Genomic DNA, 6,747 nt, shown 5'->3' with positions numbered 1-6,747 from the left:
ATTCAGTTTGGGGGACAATATGGTTTGGTAGGGGACAATCCACTCATGGGCGTGGGTGTCAGTTGAATGAGATAAACATTTGGCTCTATTGAAAAAGTGGTTTGAGCTCAACGTTTTTCTTTTTTAGAGGTAAAAGTCACAACAAAATGAGCCATTCACCATTTAAAAATTTTTTTAAGATTTTACTTTTACTTCATTAAAATTTTTAATGTTTATTTTTGAAGGAGAAAGAGCACGAGCAGGGGAGGGGCAGAGAGAGGGAGACACGGAATCTGAAATGGGCTCCAGGCTCAGTTGTCAGCAGAGCCTGATGCGGGGCTTGAACCCACAAACCATGAGATCAAGACCTAAGCCGAAGTGGGATGCCTGACCGACTGAACCACCCAGGCACCCCAAATGATTTTATTTTTATAGAGCACACACATGAATGGGGGAGAGAGAATCCTAAGCAGGCTCCACGCTCTGTGCCGAGCCCCACGTGGAGCTCAATCCCACGACCCTGGGATCGTGACCTAAGTGGAAATCAAGAGTCGGACACTTAACCCACTGAGCCACCCAGGCACCCCTAAGAGATTTTATTTTTTAAAAAAGACTATTTTGAGAGCGTGTGTGCGTGCATGAGCAAGGCAGGGGCAGAGATAATGGGAGAGAGAGAATCCCAAGCAGGCTCCAGCACTGTCACCATAGAGCCCAACAAGAGGCTCAAATTCATGAACCAGATCATGACCTGAACCGAAACCAAGAGTCAGATGCTTAACTGACTGAGCCACCCAGGCACCTCTAAAATATTTTAAAGTAATCTCTACACCCATCGTGAGGATGGAACTTAGATCCATGAAATCAAGAGTTGCATGCTCCACTAAGCCAGCCAGGTGCTCCTCCATTAGCCATTTTAAAGTGGACAATGTACTCCCTCTCTCAAAAAAAAAAAAAAAAAAAAAAAAAAAAGTGCCTGCCCGGGTGGCTCAGTTGTTAAGATGGACGGTGCAGTGGCATCTGGGATACTCGCAATGTTGGGCAGCCATCACCTATAACTGGTTCCAAGACATTCTCCTCACCCTAAAAGGAAACTGTATCCCCATTCTCAATAACCCCATTCCTCCCCCTATCCCTTGACAGCCACCAATATGCTGTCTCTGGATTTATGTGGTCGGGCTATTTCACATAGAGGGAACCATACATCACCTTTTCAGTATGACTTCTTTCACGAAGCACGTTTTTGAGGTTCCTCCATGCTGTAGCTGGTGTCAGTACATCATTCATTTTTATGGCTGAATAATATCCAGTCATCCAATAATGGACATCTAAGTTGTTTCCACATTTTGACTATTGTGAATAGTGCTGCTAGAAACTTTTTCTTTTTTTTTAAAGTAGGCTCCACGCTAGGTGTGGAGCCCAATACGGGGCTTGAACTCATGACCTTGAGATCAAAACCTGGGCTGAGATCAAGCGTCGAATGCTTAGCAGAGTCCTTAGTTGGAATTAGACCTGCAAATTATAGTTGGCCAAGGCTGTGGTCTCATGTGAAGGCTTGACCATGGAAGGTTATCCCTTCAGTGTTGACAGTGTGGTGGTTAGCAGAACTAAGTTCCTTGCAGCTGCTGGACCGAGGGAAGGCTTTGGCTCCTTGCTGGCTATTGGCGACAAGCCACCCTCAGCCTCTTGCCATATGGGCCTCTCCTATACAGCAGCTTGCTTCATCAAAATGTGCAAGCTGAGAAAGCAAAAGAGATGAACCAGATGAAAGCCAGTCTTCTGTAACCTGATCGTGAAAGTGACATCCCATCACTTTTCAGAGAATCTCTTTACTACCAGCAAATCACTAGGTCCAGCCCACACTCAAGGGGAGATTACACAAGGATGTGAACACCAGAAGGTGGGGATTCACTGGGGGCCATCTTTGAAAGTTGCCTATCACAGAATTCTATCTAAATCCAGATATAGATGCTTTTCTTATGCACATATTAAGAACGACCCATGTTCCTTGAGGAGAGGAACAGGAGATGTAGGCTTTCGGTCTTGACATGTACTTACACTGATGACAGCAGGTGGTTCCCACCAAGCTTTAAAGCAGGCCTACTCAGGGAGTCCCTGCTAAAATATGTTCCACCAGGCGTCCTTCCCCAGAATAGCCTGGCTTCAACCCTGGGGAAAATCGGTCAAACAAGAAACCTTCCCTTGCTCAGCCAATGCCAAAGAATTTTTTTTTAGCAGCTGGAACAGCCTCACTTGGTTCAATGTCACTCATTCTGATGCCATGATGATTCCACAGGGCCTTGAACTCATGGGACTGTCAGTGGCTCGTGACTGAAATTCTACCAGCAACGCTTTTAGCTGCCTCTATGCTTTGGCATCACCAGCCTTCTGTGTGGGCCTTAAACTAGAAGGTGTCTTATGATGTTGCTCGTTTCCCGGTCATACATTCAAAAGTTTGTACGTTTCAACTTCATCATCTGCCTTTTCTATTTACTTCTCTTGCTCAGGCATGGTTTCTTTACATATGTATCATCCATTCTTTACTTAAAAAAGTTGAAGTACACATTGTACATTGAACACAAAATGTGCATAAAACACAGGTACAGTTGAATGACTAACTATAAAGTTAATGCACAGTGAAGAGGAACACTTTTCCTTCCGGTAAGATGAAAAAGCTCTAGAGACCTCCTATGCAATAGTGTGCTTGTAGTTAGCAATACCATATGCTTAAAAATGTAATAGGGCGCCTGGCTGGCAGTCAGTAGAGCATGTGACTCTTGATCTTGGAGTCGTGAATTGGGGCCCCACATTGGGCCTAGTTTACTAAAAAAAAAAAAAAAAAAAAAAAAAAAAAAGTAACAGAGTAGATCTTGTGGAGGTGAATCAGCAGGACCAGGCCAGGTCATTGATTTGGAAAATATATTAAAAAAAAAAAAAACAAAAAACAAACAGGGGCGCCTGGGTGGCTCAGTCGGTTAAGCGTCCGACTCCGGCTCAGGTCATGATCTCGCGGTCCATAAGTTCGAGCCCCGCGTCGGGCTCTGTGCTGACGGCTCGGAGCCTGGAGCCCATTTCAGATTCTGTGTCTCCCTCTCTCTCTGACCCTCCCCTGTTCACACTCTGTCTCTCCCTGTCTCAAAAATAAATAAATGTTAAAATAAAAAAACAACAACAACAAAAAAGAGAATATTGCCACACATTAGATATTGGCTGTACCCACCCACTCCCTCAGCCCTTCTGGGTGATCCTTTTGGGCAATCACTGGTGATTACTTGCTTTTCTTTATAGATTTCCCCAAAATCTTTAGTCTATTCTTGTTTTAAAACTCAACATAGTGGGGTGCCTGGGTGGCTCAGTCGTTAGGCGTCTGATTTCGGCTCAGGTCATGATCTCTTGGTTCACAAGTTCAAGACCCTCGTTGGGGCCTGGAGCCTGGAGGCCTGGAGCCAGAGCCTGGAGCCTGCTTTAGATTCTGTTATCTCCCTCTGTCTCTCTCAAAAATAAACATTAAAAAAAAAAAAAAAAAAATCAGCATAGCAACAGAACCATCACATAAGCACAGAGGCCTTGCTTCTTTGATTTCCTGTTATGTTTGCAAGATTTATCCCTGTTGTCGCGTGTGGCTGTGATTTGTTCATTTTCATTACATTACAATCTATGCATCCTGCCATGGGTGAACACCGGGCTTACCTTCAGAGTGGTGTCTTCAGAACAAACCCGTTCTGAACCTTCTTCAGTGTACCAGCAAGTTTCCTAGGGACTGGAATCGACCATGATGTTCAACGCAGAGCCTCAACTTCGCCCGATAAGGCCATACTGTTTTCTAAAATGACTGAACTACAGGATGGGTGGTATATGAGCACTCCCGCTAGGCTTTTCTTTCACCTCTGTATTTCTTCTTCTTGAGCAGTTTTATCCCATATACCACATCTGCATTTTCTTTCCACTTTCAAACTTTTTATCACTTAAAAAAAAAATTTTTTTTTAATGTGTATTTATTTTTGAGAGAGAGACAGACACAATGTGAGCAGGGTTGGAGCAGAAAGAGAGGGAGACAGAGAATCCCAAGCAGGCTCCAGGCTCTGAGCTGTCAGCACAGAGCCTGACGTGGGGCTCGAACTCACCAACCGCAAGATCATAACCTGAGCTGAAGTCAGGTGCTTAACCGACTGAGCCACCCAGGCGCCCATCACTTACCATTTGCTCTTCATACCTGCCAGTATTTTTCCAGATTAAAAGAGTAGGGGCACTGGGACACTGGGGCACAATTTTAATTGCAATTATATGGCTCTTCACACTAGATCTTTCAGCATCTCATTATTTTGAGTGGGACAGTGAATGATGTTTGTCAAACACTTCAAAACTAAGCAAACACGCAGCAAAATACAAATTAATGATGTACAGAAACTAAAGATTACCCTTAGGGCTATCATGCACCTGTCTGTGGCTGAAAGAACTGCAGTGCTCTATTCTGAAGCTTATTTTGTTCCTAATTTAGGAGTTAAACGTTGGCAAGCAAACTGCTGGACACATGTCATTCCATATTTGTCAAAACTCACAGAATATACAACACGAAGAGTGAGCCCTAATGTAAACTATGGACTTTAGTTAATAATCACGTATCCATATTGGCTCATCAACTGTAACAAATGTACCACACTATTCATATTAATAATGGAGGAAGTTGAGAGGGGAAGTAAAGCAGTACATGGGAACTCTGTACTTTCCACTCAATTTTAACGTAAACCTAAAACTGCTAAAAAAAAAAAAAAAAAAGAATTAACAAAAAAAATGCAAGTAGAATACCTTCTATATAAGGGTAAATACATTTCCTAGACTCTCAAGTCTAGAGCAGGGATCAGCAGACTACTGCCTTGGGACAAATCTGGACTGCTGTCTCTTTGTACAGCCTTCCAGCAAAGAGTGGTTTTTATATTTTTAAAAGGCTGAAAAAAAAAAATCCGGGGCGCCTGGCTGGCTCAGTCAGTACAGCATGAGACTCTTGACCTCAGGGTTGTAAGTTTGAGCCCCCGGGTGGGTGTAGAGATTACTTAAAAAAAATAAAATCGTAAAAAAAAAAAAAAAAGAAAAAAATCTAAATAATATTTTGCGATTCCTGAAATCTGCATGAAAATCTAATTTTATTATCCATAACATTTTATTGGGACAAAGCCACACCCATTTGCTTATATATTAACTACAGCTACTTTTTATGCTATAATGGCAGAGTTCCAAAGATTGGCAATGGCCCACAAAGCATAGATATTGACTATTGTCAACTCTGGAGCTAGAGAAAAGATACGGGCAGTCTTCATGGAGTCAGGAGATCTGAGTTCTAAACTGTGTAAATGTGTGATCTTGAGTCATTCACCATCTCTAGGCCCTAACTATAAATTCCAGAATCTAACTTCACAGGCAAGTTCACATTTGAAAATGGGCATGGATTCAGGCCATAACAAATTGAACACCTCCAGTTTTTCCAAAGCTGATTTGGTTTATAAATCTGTCCTTGCCTTTAAGAAAACACTCTATAGCTTATTATTATTTTTTATTTTTAAGCAATCTGTACACCCAACATGGGGCTTGAACCCACAACACTGAGATCAGGAGTCACATGCTCCACCGACTGAGCCAGCCAGGCACCCCTATTCTTTTTTTCTTAAATGTTTATTTATTTCAAGATCGAACGAGCATGAGCAGGGGAGGGGAAGAGAGAGAGGGAGAGAGACAAAATTCCAAGCAGGCCTCCAAGTTATCAGCACAGAGCCCAAAGTGGGGCTTGATCCCACAGTGAGATCATGACCTGAGTGAAAATCTAGAGTCGGACGCTTAACCGACTGAGTTACCCATGTGCCCCAGTGCCCCTACTCTTTTAATCTGGAAAAATACTGGCAGGTATGAAAAGCAAATGGTAAATGCATAGGATCTTCACTATAATACTATTATGATGAAAACTAGAAATGAATTAAATGTTAATAGGAGAATGGCTAAATAAATTATGATCAATCCATACCAGATCAGCCATCAGATAGGTTTATCATCTTGGAGTTATCTCCTAATTAGGTAGATCTCAGAGTATTCATGTGGAATGGCTTCTAAGATGTATTAAATGAGAAAAAGCACATTACAAATTAACAAATACGGAATGATCTCTTTTATTTTATAACAACACAACTATTTCTACATGTTGATACATATTGATGCATAAAAAGGTCTAGATGGTGTATAAAGTTGTGGAATCACTATGTTGTACACCTGAAACTAATATAACATTGTATGTCAACTATGTGGGAAAAAAAATGCCTAACAAACAGAAAAACAAGGGGCAACTGGCTGGCTCAGTTGGTAGAGCATGTGACTCTTGATCTTGAGGTTGTGAGTTCAAGCCCCCTACATTGAGGGGTAGAGCTTACTTTAAAAAAATATATAAAATGTTGTCTCACACATACAAAAAGACCAAAAAAAGCCCCTCTAGAACAGTGCTGTCCAACAGAAATATGTTGCAAGTTACATGTGTAATTGTTTTCTCGTAACCACATTAAAAAAGGTAATAGAGAGGCACCTGGGTGGCTCAGTCAGTTAAGCATCCAACTCCTGGTTTCAGCTCAGGTCATGATCTCATGAGTGGTGAATTCAACTCCAACATCGGGCTCTGTGCTGGCAGCGAGAAGCCTGCTTGGGATTCTCTGTCTCCCCCCTTTCTGCCCCTCCCCTGCTCACTCTCTTTCTGTTTCTCTCAAAAATAAATGAATATTTAAAAAAAGTAAAAAG

General features: G+C 42.1%; 1 non-coding gene across 1 annotated transcript; it reads right to left on the bottom strand.

The window, feature by feature from the left end:
- Positions 1 to 5,544: 5,544 nt before the first annotated feature.
- On the bottom strand, positions 5,545 to 5,617 carry TRNAR-CCU. The gene has a single exon. It is a non-coding gene; the product is annotated as a tRNA-Arg (tRNA).
- Positions 5,618 to 6,747: the final 1,130 nt, after the last annotated feature.

The sequence above is a fragment of the Panthera tigris genome, chromosome A2 (assembly GCF_018350195.1).
Source record: "Panthera tigris isolate Pti1 chromosome A2, P.tigris_Pti1_mat1.1, whole genome shotgun sequence".
NCBI classification, from domain to species: domain Eukaryota; kingdom Metazoa; phylum Chordata; class Mammalia; order Carnivora; family Felidae; genus Panthera; species Panthera tigris.
The sequence above is the reverse complement of the archived record's forward strand: the minus strand, read 5'-3'. Positions and strand labels throughout refer to the sequence as shown.